A 15,259-nucleotide genomic window follows, 5' to 3' on the forward strand; every position below is an offset into this window, starting at 1 on the left:
TAACTGAAAGGTTTCTGGATCGAATCCTCGAGCTGACAAGGTTAAAATCTGTCGTTCTGCCCCTGAACAAGGCAGTTACACCCACTGTTCCCCTGAACAAGGCAGTTACACCCACTGTTCCCCTGAACAAGGCAGTTACACCCACTGTTCCCCTGAACAAGGCAGTTACACCCACTGTTCCCCTGAACAAGGCAGTTACACCCACTGTTCCCCTGAACAAGGCAGTTACACCCACTGTTCCCCTGAACAAGGCAGTTACACCCACTGTTCCCTGAACAAGGCAGTTACACCCACTGTTCCCCTGAACAAGGCAGTTACACCCACTGTTCCCCTGAACAAGGCAGTTACACCCACTGTTCCCCTGAACAAGGCAGTTACACCCACTGTTCCCCTGAACAAGGCAGTTACACCCACTGTTCCCCTGAACAAGGCAGTTACACCCACTGTTCCTAGGCCGTCGTTGTAAATAATAATTCGTTTTTAACTGACTTGCCTGGTTAAACACAAAAATGACCTTTCAGTGCTCCAACAGGGCCCTGAAATGACCTTTCAGTGCTCCAACAGGGCCCTGAAATGACCTTTCAGTGCTCCAACAGGGCCCTGTTAGTAAATCACTACACTTTCAGCACCAGGCGCTGTCCATATTGATTCAGTTGTCTTGTTTTTAATCATGGACATATTCCTTCATATTGAAACTAAACTTTCACATGTTTTGTTTTAAACCTTAAGCTGTTTATGGGGAATCATTTTAGTGTATGTATATATATATATAAAAAAAAATTTTGTTGCATTTTCCAATTAAGAACATTCAAAACAAAAGTGAAAAGATATTAGACAACGATAGGACAAAGTGACAGTAACAGACGAGCGTAACAAATAAATTATAATTTATATAAACAAACATGTAAAAATAACGAGACATTGGATCACCTGCCGTAGGCTACATATTCTACATTACCTGGATTATAAATAGATTCAATGAGATGTGGGGGGAGATTCTCCATATAGTCAATAAAAGGTTGGATTATATATAGATTCAATCAATGAGATGTGGGGGGAGATTCTCCATATAGTCAATAAAAGGTTGGATTATATATAGATTCAATCAATGAGATGTGGGGGGAGATTCTCCATATAGTCAATAAAAGGTTGCCAAATTCTGTAAAATGTCTTTAACTTATTCCTCAAGCAGTAAGTGATTTTCTCCAAAGGGATACAACTATTAACTTCCGATAGCCACATTGCAACTGGCAGGGAGGAATCCAATTTCCATTTCAAGGCAATAACATTTCTTGGCAATCGCTAGCAATATTTCTGTTAGCTTTATAGTAAGGCTTTGCCTAAGATTGGTGTTAGTAAAGTTACCCAGTAGACAGACCTCCGGGTCTAAAGGGAATGCAACCCCGTGAATTGAGGATATGGTTTCGCATACCCCCCTGCCAGAAACCGTGTAGTTTTGAACACTGCCAAGTGGAATGGAGGAATGTTCCTTCATCTGAGCCACATCTAAAACATAGGGAGGAGATATCTGGGTTGAACTTGTGCAGTCTAGATGGGGTGATATAGAGCCGATGGAGGAAATTAAACTGGATCAGTCTGTATCTGGAGTTCAATGTGGATGTAACACCATCCCTGAATAGGTCACTCCATAGATCCTCATCAAGATCAATACCCAGATCTTTCTCCCATCTAAGTCGGGGTTTATCTAGCCCAGGCAGTGTTAGTCCTGACATAAGAGCATTGTAAACACGGGAAATGGTCTTGAACAGTGGTTGGTCTGCGTGGCAGAGTTGTTCAATAGGTGACATCTTAGGTAGGTTCCATTGTCCCTTGAGAGTCACCCTAATAAAGTTTTGTAGTTGTAGGTAGCTAAAGAAGTCCCTGTTAGGCAAGTGGTATTTCTGTTTCAGCTGATCAAAAGACATAAGAACTCCCTCCTCGTAACAATGTTCCAGAAGAGTGATCCCCTTATCAGACCACGGTCTAAAGTTACTATTCTGGAAAAACATAGGGGTCAATCTATTGTTCCATAAAGGGGTTTTAGGGGAAAGGAATCCCCCTCGTCCGAACAGCTCATGCAGTTTGCACCATGCCAGGACAGAATGTATGATTAAAGGGTTGTCTGTGATGGTTTTTATAGATTTTCTGTCCCATTTGTAAAACAAATCTACCCCAGTGTCATCGTTTACCTCAAGCTTTTCAATGTTCAACCATGAGGGAGAGGGACCATTGTCAAACCTCTGAGCCAGAAACCTAGACCGTGCAGCCCAGTAGTACATTCTAAAATTGGGGAGGTTTAAGCCCCCTTGACTGTAATCAAGGGTCAGTTTATCCAGGCCAACCCTAGGGGTTTTGCCGTGCCAGATAAACCGTCTGGTCAGCTTGTCGAGAGAGGAAAAAAATGGTGCGGGAACAGGGATAGGGAGAGACTGAAACAGATATAGAAACCTGGGCAGGACATTCATTTTAATTACATTGATTCTACCCAGTAGAGTGAGAGGTAAGTCCATCCATTTACAGTAGAGTGAGAGGTAAGTCCATCCATTTACAGTAGAGTGAGAGGTAAGTCCATCCATTTACAGTAGAGTGAGAGGTAAGTCCATCCATTTACAGTAGAGTGAGAGGTAAGTCCATCCATTTACAGTAGAGTGAGAGGTAAGTCCATCCATTTACAGTAGAGTGAGAGGTAAGTCCATCCATTTACAGTAGAGTGAGAGGTAAGTCCATCCATTTACAGTAGAGTGAGAGGTAAGTCCATCCATTTACAGTAGAGTGAGAGGTAAGTCCATCCATTTACAGTAGAGTGAGAGGTAAGTCCATCCATTTACGAAGGTCAACCTCCACCTTTTGCAACAAACTGGCCAGATTGAGTTTATAGAGGTTGTTCAGATTACCATCCACCATTATGCCCAAATATGTGAAGCCCATAGGCGACCATCTAAAAGGAAACTTGTGCTTGATGGTATGATGGTCAAAGACAGACAACGGTAAGATTTCGCTTTTATCAAGATTGACCTTATATCCACAGAAAGAACTATAACACTGTAGTAGGATCTGCAAGTGAGAGAGGGAGTGTTCTGGGTTTGTTAGAAATAAGATAAGGTCGTCCGCAAAGAGTGATAATTTATGGGTATGGAGGCCCACCTCAAAGCCATGTATGTCAGGGCACGTTCTAATAGCCTCAGCCAACGGTTCGATGGCGAGGGCAAAGAGGTGGGGGCTAATTGGGCAACCTTGTCTGTTCCCCCTATAAAGAGGGAAAGAGGAGGAAGTAATCCCATTGGTAGCAATCCTAGCTTTAGGAGATTTGTAGAGTGATTTTATCAAATGTACAAACACGGTACCTAAACCGAACTTTTCCAAGACGCGAAAGAGGTGTGGCCATTCAACCCTATCAAAGGCCTTTTCAGCGTCGAGGGAGACTGCGACACAAGGTATTTTGTTTTTGTTAGCAAGGTGAATTATATCAAAGAACCTTCTGAGATTATTGGTTGACAATCTATGAATTATGAAGCCAGTCTGATCTGGGTTGACCAACAGGGGAAGACATGACTCCAGTCTCTTAGATAGCATCTTGGTGACCAGTTTACAATCTGTGTTAAGGAGAGAGATTGGTCTATAAGAGGCGCACTTTAGCGGGTTTTTCCCTTTCGTGTGGATTACAGTAATCACTGCTTGAGAGAAGGACTCTGGAAAGCAGTTGTCTTCTCTGGCTTTTTTAAGTACCTCCATAAGGTAGGGGACCAACAGCTCCCTAAATTCTTTATAGAACTCTGGAGGGAAGCCATCCTCCCCAGGAGATTTATTAGAAGGTAAGGATTTAATGGCCTCCAACAATTCAGGGACTGAGAAGTGTTCACTCAGGCGCTCGCCGTCTTCCCCTGACAGGCATGGGAGGTTGAGAGAGGAGAGAAAGGAGTCTATCTCTGATAGATTATCGCTTGATTGGGAAGTGTAGAGGTCTTCATAGTATTTCTTAAAAGTATTATTAATTTCAGTAGGGTCGAAAGATATCTCATTAGTAAGAGTTTCTATAGCATTAATGGTCCTCTTACTTTCCTCTGCTTTCAGTTGCCATGCCAATACTTTGTGAGCTTTCTCTCCAAGCTCATAATAACGCTGTTTTGATTTAGTGATGGCCCTCTCAGCTTGATATGTGTTCAGAATATTATATTTAAGTTTTTTTATTTACCAAAAGCCTGTATAGATCTTTAGTCGGGCCTCTTTGGTAGGTTTTCTCTAGCTCGGAGATTTCAGATTCAAGGGCACTCAGTTCCGCACCGTGTTTTTTCTTCAGCCCTTTAGTATAGGAAATAATCTGTCCCCTCAGGTAGGCCTTCAATGTGTCCCAAAGAATGAAGCTGTCAGGAGCAGAGGGTTTGTTTGTCAAAGTAAAAATATTGATCTGCTCATTGATGAATGCACAAAATTCAGGTTGCTTTAGGAGTGTAGAATTTAGTCTCCATCTATATGCTCCATTTACCTTGGTAGGAATGGAGATTGATAATACCAGAGGAGAATGGTCACTAAGCAATCTGGGGAGATACTCGACATCTAACACTCTATGAAACAGTTGTGTCGAAAGTAAAAAGTTACGTGTGTGTGTCTTGTGTGGGTGTGAATAAAAAGAGTAGTCCCTATCCTGTGGGTGCAACTGTCTCCAGATGTCTAGTAAATTGAGATGTTTCATGAATGAGATGGTGAGCTTGGCAGCTTTGGTAAGAAGTGAGGGTTTATCAGAAGACCTATCAAGAACTGTATCTAAGCAAAAATTAAAATCTCCTCCAACCAGTAGCCATCCTGGTGGTGCTTGAGCGACCTGAAGGAAGACATTCTGAATAAACATATGGTCATCGAAGTTAGGAGCATAAATATTCAATAGGGTCCAAGACTCTGAAAACATATGCCCCTGCACCAAAACAAACCTGCCAGAGGGATCAGAGATGGTGTTGTTGACGCAGAAAACATATGCCCCTGCACCAAAACAAACCTGCCTGAGGGATCAGAGATGGTGTTGTTGACGCAGAAAACATATTCCCCTGCACCAAAACAAACCTGCCTGAGGGATCAGAGATGGTGTTGTTGACGCAGAAAACATATTCCCCTGCACCAAAACAAACCTGCCTGAGGGATCAGAGATGGTGTTGTTGACGCAGAAAACATATGCCCCTGCACCAAAACAAACCTGCCTGAGGGATCAGAGATGGTGTTGTTGACGCAGAAAACATATTCCCCTGCACCAAAACAAACCTGCCTGAGGGATCAGAGATGGTGTTGTTGACGCAGAAAACATATTCCCCTGCACCAAAACAAACCTGCCAGAGGGATCAGAGATGGTGTTGTTGACGCAGAAAACATATGCCCCTGCACCAAAACAAACCTGCCAGAGGGATCAGAGATGGTGTTGTTGACGCAGAAAACATATGCCCCTGCACCAAAACAAACCTGCCTGAGGGATCAGAGATGGTGTTGTTGACGCAGAAAACATATTCCCCTGCACCAAAACAAACCTGCCTGAGGGATCAGAGATGGTGTTGTTGACGCAGAAAACATATTCCCCTGCACCAAAACAAACCTGCCTGAGGGATCAGAGATGGTGTTGTTGACGCAGAAAACATATTCCCCTGCACCAAAACAAACCTGCCTGAGGGATCAGAGATGGTGTTGTTGACGCAGAAGGGGATGTGTCTACTTATCAAAATTGCAGTTCCTCTTGCTTTGGAGTTAAAAGAGGATGCAAAAACTTGTCCTACCCATTCCCTCTTCAATTTCTTGTGTTCACTGGCTGTAAGATGTGTTTCTTGTAAAAACACAATGTCAGCCTTTCATTTCTTAAGGTATGCATAGACTCTTTTCCTTTTAATCGGGCTGTTAAGACCTTTTACGTTGAATGTGACATATTTTAGTGGATTAAGCATAGGTTGGGTTTCAAATATGTAACTGAATAGAAACCTATCATATTTAGATAATTAGGAAATGTTTCATCTTTGGTTTGAACACAGAAGTGACCTGTGTGTCTCTTTAGGAAGGAAACAATAATAAAATTGTCAGACTAGAACAACAGTCCCAACAATCAAACACGAATACACTTGTAGACATACGTTGCTGCTCGCTTTCCATCTTGCTCTTACTAGCTAAACCTTGGCGTAAACTAAAACCTGCGAGCTCTCTAAATTGAAAACAAACGTTGTGAATAGATATTTATGGCTGAATATTTACTGCCCACGGTAAGGGATGCTTGAGTCTCTTTACGAAAGATTAACATAAATGAGGGGGGCCTAAACCCACTTATTGCTTCGCCCAGTAGATATGGACTAAACCAAAATATACTCTCCTGTAAATGTAATAGAACTCACCCCGGGAAGATACGGTTAGTTGAAAATGTACAAATCAATTAAAGTGACCGGGAGATACCAGCAGTTCAATCCGGATAAGAGAGAACAAACGAACTGCACTTATCCCCCAGAGAGACCGTCCTGGCTCAGACGTTGCATCTTATCCCCCAGAGAGACCGTCCTGGTTCAGACGTTGCATTTTATCCCCCAGAGAGACCGTCCTGGCTCAGACGTTGCATTTTATCCCCCAGAGAGACCGTCCTGGCTCAGACGTTGCATCTTATCCCCCAGAGAGACCGTCCTGGCTCAGACGTTGCTCAGTTCTTTGAGAAAAGTGTGCACTTCTCCCGGTGTGTTGAAGAGATGGCTTCGGCCTTTGTACTGAACTTTCATCCGCGCAGGGTGGATGAGGTAGCCGGTGATGTTCTTCTCCTTCAGTGCTTTGGCGGCAGGTCTGAACTGCTTGCGGCGTCTGGCGAGATCCGCGCTCATATCCGGGAAAGGGCTGACCCTCTTCCCATCGATGGTGATGTCCCCTTTGGCTCTTGCGAGTTGCAGTCGTCTGAGTTATGAGGGCTAATGCTAATCTTGCTAGCTGTAGCGTTATCGTTATCTTGGGAATCAACGACGTTTTGGTCGTCCTTCTTGCCTCTCGGTCGGCTCTTTGGGAAGGTAAGTACTTGACAATTTATCAGCCGATGTTAGAATATTGTTTCAACGTTGTTATTTAGGTAAAAATAGAATAACTTTGAAGAGCTCGGTTTGTCAACGTCTGCTCAGCTCCGCGGCATCACGTGTCTCCTATGGGGAATCATTTAACCGCTGTAGGTTTGAGATTCTTGTTTCCAAATGTTAGAAAATAACCATGTACCCATCACATCCCACTTTGTTAACGAAATCCCCATGTAACTCATGTGTTTTTGTGTCTGGATTGGGACGGTGTGAAACGCCTCCCCTGTCCTACCATCCCACCCTACACCTGCCAGACAGATCCCTGTCCTACCACCCTACACCTGCCCACATGTCAGACAGATCCCTGTCCTACCATCCCACCCCACTACCATCCCACCTGCCCGACAGATTCCTGTCCTACCACCCCACATGTCAGACAGATCCCTATCCTACCATCCCACCCTACACCTGCCAGACAGATCCCTATCCTACCATCCCACATGTCAGACAGATCCCTGTCCTACCACCCCACCCTACACCTGCCAGACAGATCCCTGTCCTACCACCCCACATGTCAGACAGATCCATGTCCTACCACCCCACCCCACCTGCCAGACAGATCCCTGTCCTACCATCCCACATGTCAGAAAGATCCCTGTCCTACCACCCCACCTACCAGACAGATCCCTGTCCTACCACCCCACATGTCAGACAGATCCCTGTCCTACCACCCCACCTGCCAGACATATCCCTGTCCTACCACCCCACCTGCCAGACAGATCCCTGTCCTACCATCCCACCCTACACCTGCCCATATGCCAGACAGATCCCTGTCCTACCACCCCACATGCCAGACAGATCCCTGTCCTACCACCCCACCTGCCAGACAGATCCCTGTCCTACCACCCCACATGCCAGACAGATCCCTGTCCTACCACCCCACCTGCCAGACAGATCCCTGTCCTACCACCCCACATGCCAGACAGATTTACATTTACATTTAAGTCATTTAGCAGACGCTCTTATCCAGAGCGACTTACAAATTGGTGCATTCACCTTATGACATCCAGTGGAGCAGCCACTTTACAATAGTGCATCTAAATATTTTAAGGGGGGGTGAGAAGGATTACTTTATCCTATCCTAGGTATTCCTTAAAGAGGTGGGGTTTCAGGTGTCTCCGGAAGGTGGTGATTGACTCCGCTGTCCTGGCGTCGTGAGGGAGTTTGTTCCACCATTGGGGGGCCAGAGCAGCGAACAGTTTTGACTGGGCTGAGCGGGAACTGTACTTCCTCAGTGGTAGGGAGGCGAGCAGGCCAGAGGTGGATGAACGCAGTGCCCTTGTTTGGGTGTAGGGCCTGATCAGAGCCTGGAGGTACTGAGGTGCCGTTCCCCTCACAGCTCCGTAGGCAAGCACCATGGTCTTGTAGCGGATGCGAGCTTCAACTGGAAGCCAGTGGAGAGAGCGGAGGAGCGGGGTGACGTGAGAGAACTTGGGAAGGTTGAACACCAGACGGGCTGCGGCGTTCTGGATGAGTTGTAGGGGTTTAATGGCACAGGCAGGGAGCCCAGCCAACATCGAGTTGCAGTAATCCAGACGGGAGATGACAAGTGCCTGGATTAGGACCTGCGCCGCTTCCTGTGTGAGGCAGGGTCGTACTCTGCGGATGTTGTAGAGCATGAACCTACAGGAACGGGCCACCGCCTTGATGTTAGTTGAGAACGACAGGGTGTTGTCCAGGATCACGCCAAGGTTCTTAGCGCTCTGGGAGGAGGACACAGTGGAGTTGTCAACCGTGATGGCGAGATCATGGAACGGGCAGTCTTTCCCCGGGAGGAAGAGCAGCTCCGTCTTGCCGAGGTTCAGCTTGAGGTGGTGATCCGTCATCCACACTGATATGTCTGCCAGACATGCAGAGATGCGATTCGCCACCTGGTCATCAGAAGGGGGAAAGGAGAAGATTAATTGTGTGTCGTCTGCATAGCAATGATAGGAGAGACCATGTGAGGTTATGACAGAGCCAAGTGACTTGGTGTATAGCGAGAATAGGAGAGGGCCTAGAACAGAGCCCTGGGGGACACCAGTGGTGAGGAGACGGATTCTCGCCACGCCACCTGGTAGGAGCGACCTGTCAGGTAGGACGCAATCCAAGCGTGGGCCGCGCCGGAGATGCCCAACTCGGAGAGGGTGGAGAGGAGGATCTGATGGTTCACAGTATCGAAGGCAGCCGATAGGTCTAGAAGGATGAGAGCAGAGGAGAGAGAGTTAGCTTTAGCAGTGCGGAGCGCCTCCGTGATACAGAGAAGAGCAGTCTCAGTTGAATGACTAGTCTTGAAACCTGACTGATTTGGATCAAGAAGGTCATTCTGAGAGAGATAGCGGGAGAGCTGGCCAAGGACGGCACGTTCAAGGGTTTTGGAGAGAAAAGAAAGAAGGGAGAGATTTCATCTGGAGAGAGAGGGGAGAAAGAGGTCAGAGCACAGGGTAGGGCAGTGTGAGCAGAACCAGCGGTGTCGTTTGACTTAGCAAACGAGGATCGGATGTCGTCGACCTTCTTTTCAAAATGGTTGACGAAGTCATCTGCAGAGAGGGAGGAGGGAGGGAGGGGGAGGGGGATTCAGGAGGGAGGAGAAGGTGGCAAAGAGCTTCCTAGGGTTAGAGGCAGATGCTTGGAATTTAGAGTGGTAGAAAGTGGCTTTAGCAGCAGCGACAGAAGAGGAAAATGTAGAGAGGAGGGAGTGAAAGGATGCCAGGTCCGCAGGGAGGCGAGTTTTCCTCCATTTCCGCTCGGCTGCCCGGAGCCCTGTTCTGTGAGCTCGCAATGAGTCGTCGAGCCACGGAGCGGGAGGGGAGGACCGAGCCGGCCTGGAGGATAGGGGACATAGAGAGTCAAAGGATGCAGAAAGGGAGGAGAGGAGGGTTGAGGAGGCAGAATCAGGAGATAGGTTGGAGAAGGTTTGAGCAGAGGGAAGAGATGATAGGATGGAAGAGGAGAGAGTAGCGGGGGAGAGAGAGCGAAGGTTGGGACGGCGCGATACCATCCGAGCAGGGGCAGTGTGGGAAGTGTTGGATGAGAGCGAGAGGGAAAAGGATACAAGGTAGTGGTCGGAGACTTGGAGGGGAGTTGCGATGAGGTTAGTGGAAGAACAGCATCTAGTAAAGATGAGGTCGAGCGTATTGCCTGCCTTGTGAGTAGGGGGGGAAGGTGAGAGGGAGAGGTCAAAAGAGGAGAGGAGTGGAAAGAAGGAGGCAGAGAGGAAAGAGTCAAAGGTAGACGTGGGGAGGTTAAAGTCGCCCAGAACTGTGAGAGGTGAGCCGTCCTCAGGAAAGGAGCTTATCAAGGCATCAAGCTCATTGATGAACTCTCCGAGGGAACCTGGAGGGCGATAAATGATAAGGATGTTAAGCTTGAAAGGGCTGGTAACTGTGACAGCATGGAATTCAAAGGAGGCGATAGACAGATGGGTAAGGGGAGAAAGAGAGAATGACCACTTGGGAGAGATGAGGATCCCGGTGCCACCACCCCGCTGACCAGAAGCTCTCGGGGTGTGCGAGAACACGTGGGTGGACGAAGAGAGAGCAGTAGGAGTAGCAGTGTTATCTGTGGTGATCCATGTTTCCGTCAGTGCCAAGAAGTCGAGGGACTGGAGGGAGGCATAGGCTGAGATGAACTCTGCCTTGTTGGCCGCAGATCGGCAGTTCCAGAGGCTACCGGAGACCTGGAACTCCACGTGGGTCGTGCGCGCTGGGACCGCCAGATTAGGTGGCCGCGGCCACGCGGTGTGGAGCGTTTGTATGGTCTGTGCAGAGAGGAGAGAACAGGGATAGACAGACACATAGTTGACAGGCTACAGAAGAGGCTACGCTAATGCAAAGGAGATTGGAATGACAAGTGGACTACACGTCTCGAATGTTCAGAAAGTTGAGCTTACGTAGCAAGAATCTTATTGACTAAAATGATTAAAAATGATACAGTACTGCTGAAGTAGGCTAGCTGGCAGTGGCTGCGTTGTTGACTTTGTAGGCTAGCTGGCAGTGGCTGCGTTGTTGATTCGGGGCTAGCTGGCTAGCTAGCAGTGTTGATTACGTTACGTTGCGTTAAAAGAACGACAATAGCTGGCTAGGTAACCTAGAAAATCGCTCTAGACTACACAATTATCTTTGATACAGAGACGGCTATGTAGCTAGCTATGTAGCTAGCTACGATCAAACAAATCAAACCGTTGTACTGTAATGAAATGAAAATGTGATACTACCTGTGGAGCGAGGCGGAATGCGACCGGGTTGTTGAGTTCTAATCGGTAGACGTTGGCTAGCTGTTGGCTAGCTAGCAGTGTCTCCTACGTTAAGGACGACAAATAGCTGGCTGCGTTGTTGATTCAGGGGCTAGCTGGCTAGCTAGCTAGCAGTGTTGATTACGTTACGTTGCGTTAAAAGAACGACAATAGCTGGCTAGGTAACCTAGAAAATCGCTCTAGACTACACAATTATCTTTGATACAAATGTAGCTAGCTACGATCAAACAAATCAAACCGTTGTACTGTAATGAAATGAAAATGTGATACTACCTGTGGAGCGAGGCGGAATGCGACCGGGTTGTTGAGTTCTAATCGGTAGACGTTGGCTAGCTGTTGGCTAGCTAGCAGTGTCTCCTACGTTAAGGACGACAAATAGCTGGCTGCGTTGTTGATTCAGGGGCTAGCTGGCTAGCTAGCTAGCAGTGTTGATTACGTCACGTTGCGTTAAAAGAACGACAATAGCTGGCTAGGTAACCTAGAAAATCGCTCTAGACTACACAGTTATCTACACAATTATCTTCGAAACAGAGACGGCTATGTAGCTAGCTATGTAGACGGTGGGCGTTAGCTAGCTGGCTAGCTGCTGGGCAGATACGTTAGGACGACGAAATACGATAATTACGCAATTATCTTTGATACAAAGACGGCTATATGTAGCTAGCTAAGAAGAAATTGCTAAGATAAGACAAATCAAACCGTTGTACTATAATGAAATGTAATGAAATGAATGAAAAGTTATACTACCTGCAGACCGAAGTGCGGATGCGACCGCTCGCTCCAACCCAGAAGTAGAAAAAAAGATCCCTGTCCTACCACCCCACCTACCAGACAGATCCCTGTCCTACCACCCCACCTGCCAGACAGATCCCTGTCCTACCACCCCACCTGCCAGACAGATCCCTGTCCTACCACCCCACCTGCCAGACAGATCCCTGTCCTACCACCCCACCTGCCAGACAGATCCCTGTCCTACCACCCCACATGCCAGACAGATCCCTGTCCTACCACCCCACCTGCCAGACAGATCCCTGTCCTACCACCCCACCTGCCAGACAGATCCCTGTCCTACCACCCCACATGCCAGACAGATCCCTGTCCTACCACCCCACCTGCCAGACAGATCCCTGTCCTACCACCCCACCTGCCAGACAGATCCCTGTCCTACCACCCCACATGCCAGACAGATCCCTGTCCTACCACCCCACCTGCCAGACAGATCCCTGTCCTACCACCCCACATGCCAGACAGATCCCTGTCCTACCACCCCACATGCCAGACAGATCCCTGTCCTACCACCCCACATGCCAGACAGATCCCTGTCCTACCACCCCACATGCCAGACAGATCCCTGTCCTACCACCCCACCTGCCAGACAGATCCCTGTCCTACCACCCCACCTGCCAGACAGATCCCTGTCCTACCACCCCACCTGCCAGACAGATCCCTGTCCTACCACCCCACCTGCCAGACAGATCCCTGCGTAGCGGTGCAGACGTGGTTTGTCGTCCTCTCGTTTACTTTTTGTATTTTTCTTATTGTTCTGTGTTCAACTGTTTGTTTAGAACTGCTTTATCTTGGTCGCAGTTGTAAATTAGAACTTGTTCTTAACTGGCCTACCTGGTGAAATAAAGGTGAAATAAATGAAATGTCAGACACTCAGTCTATGCCCCAAACGGCATCATATTCCATACATAGTACCATAGGGATAAAGTAGTGCACTATATATAGGGAATAGGGTGCCATAGGGCTCTGGTCTAAAGTAGTGCCCTATATAGGGTTCCATAAGGCTCTGGTCTAAAGTAGTGCACTATATAGGGAATAGGACTCTGGTCTGAAGTAGTGCACTATATAGGGAAGAGGGTGTCATTTCAGACAGTCTTTTCTCTCTGTATGGCATCAAAGGCATTGTCGTGGAAATTCATACTGAGACAGACTTGGTCATTTCTTCAAACAATCATCTTTATTGATTAGTTATTACAGACATGAGACTAGTCAACCCCACAGTATTGACTGTTGGGCCGAGCAGCCTAACCTTTACAGACATGAGACTAGTCAACCCCACAGTATTGACTGTTGGGCCGAGCAGCCTAACCTTTACAGACATGAGACTAGTCAACCCCACAGTATTGACTGTTGGGCCGAGCAGCCTAACCTTTACAGACATGAGACTATCAACCCCACAGTATTGACTGTTGGGCCGAGCAGCCTAACCTTTACAGACATGAGACCCCACAGTATTGACTGTTGGGCCGAGCAGCCTAACCTTTACAGACATGAGACTAGTCAACCCCACAGTATTGACTGTTGGGCCGAGCAGCCTAACCTTTACAGACATGAGACTAGTCAACCCCACAGTATTGACTGTTGGGCCGAGCAGCCTAACCTTTACAGACATGAGACTAGTCAACCCCACAGTATTGACTGTTGGGCCGAGCAGCCTAACCTTTACAGACATGAGACTAGTCAACCCCACAGTATTGACTGTTGGGCCGAGCAGCCTAACCTTTACAGACAGACATCAACCCCACAGTATTGACTGTTAGTCTAACCTTTACAGACATGAGACTAGTCAACCCCACAGTATTGACTGTTGGGCCGAGCAGCCTAACCTTTGCAGACATGAGACATGAGTATTGACTGTTGGGCCGAGCAGCCTAACCAACCATGAGACTAGTCAACCCCACAGTATTGACTGTTGGGCGAGCAGCCTAACCTTTACAGACATGAGACTAGTCAACCCCACAGTATTGACTGTTACAGCCTAACCTTTACAGACATGAGACTAGTCAACCCCACAGTATTGACTGTTGGGCCGAGCAGCCTAACTTTTACAGACATGAGACTAGTCAACCCCACAGTATTGACTGTTGGGCCGAGCAGCCTAACCTTTACAGACATGAGACTAGTCAACCCCACAGTATTGACTGTTGGGCCGAGCAGCCTAACCTTTACAGACATGAGACTAGTCAACCCCACAGTATTGACTGTTGGGCCGAGCAGCCTAACCTTTACAGACATGCAGAGTTCTTCATATAGCTGACACTAAGAATGCTGAGTCATGGCTGGTTCCACCCCTCCCATACAGACCAAGGACCGTCACTCTGGGTTCATCCTGTCGTTATCTACACAGGGTTGTTGTCTCACCCTGGCTTAGTTTCCCAGTTGCAAGGTTGATTTAGAGACAATGAGGGATTGTTCTACTCCTAAGCGATCTGTAGTAAAAACACATGATTCTCTCTCTAATGCAGTCTTTAACTCATTTCTCAGCTCAAGCCATCTCGGGTGACCATACGCCCAGGTAAGCTGCAGGGACCTGGAGTGGAAGCCCATGAAAACACAGACACTAGTACAGCAGAAATGTCTTCCCATTTGTTAATTATTTGTTAACTATTAATATAAAACTCTGACAGCATTTAAATACCGTTTCCAATCAAACAAAAGGTGACGTATAGACCAGTGGTTCCCGTTTCCGTTCTGGGGACCACCACCACATATCACGGGTAAATGCTCTTATTAAGGACTACCGTTCGCCAAGTCACAGACCTGTTTCCACATCAAATATCTTAGTGTAGAGTCCATGTTATCAGTGAATGTAACAGATTAAAGGCCTGTTTCTATTGTAAAATTGCTTATAATATCATATATGTTGAGAATCGTTTATGCCGGTGGTTATCAAAAAATGTCCTTTCTCTATCGTCCGTGGCTGTTGGTCAGCTCCATATTGATCTCCTATAGCGTTGATGTCATATATCGGCCTCCTCTGCAGCGATCAGAGTTGAGTATCTGTCTGTCTATAGATTTTCCCACTTAGGATTCGGGTGCCTCCTGATTGGTGCAACGGTCTAAGGTGTCACGACAGACCTGGGTTCGATCCAAGGCTGTGTCGCAGGCCCATGAGGCGGCGCACAATTGGCCCAGTGTCGTCCGGGTTCGGGGAGGGTTTGGCCGGCAGGGA

General features: G+C 47.4%; 1 long non-coding RNA gene across 1 annotated transcript; it reads right to left on the reverse strand.

Annotated features, from left to right (window-relative positions):
* Positions 1-13,537: 13,537 nt before the first annotated feature.
* LOC135562779 (uncharacterized) lies at positions 13,538-14,060 on the reverse strand. Its single transcript, XR_010460099.1, has 3 exons — positions 14,018-14,060; positions 13,854-13,913; positions 13,538-13,807 (listed from the first exon to the last, which is right to left on the reverse strand). It is a non-coding gene; the product is annotated as an uncharacterized LOC135562779 (long non-coding RNA).
* Between the last annotated feature and the right edge of the window lie 1,199 nt (positions 14,061-15,259).

Source organism: Oncorhynchus nerka, linkage group LG20 (assembly GCF_034236695.1).
Source record: "Oncorhynchus nerka isolate Pitt River linkage group LG20, Oner_Uvic_2.0, whole genome shotgun sequence".
Lineage (NCBI taxonomy): Eukaryota > Metazoa > Chordata > Actinopteri > Salmoniformes > Salmonidae > Oncorhynchus > Oncorhynchus nerka.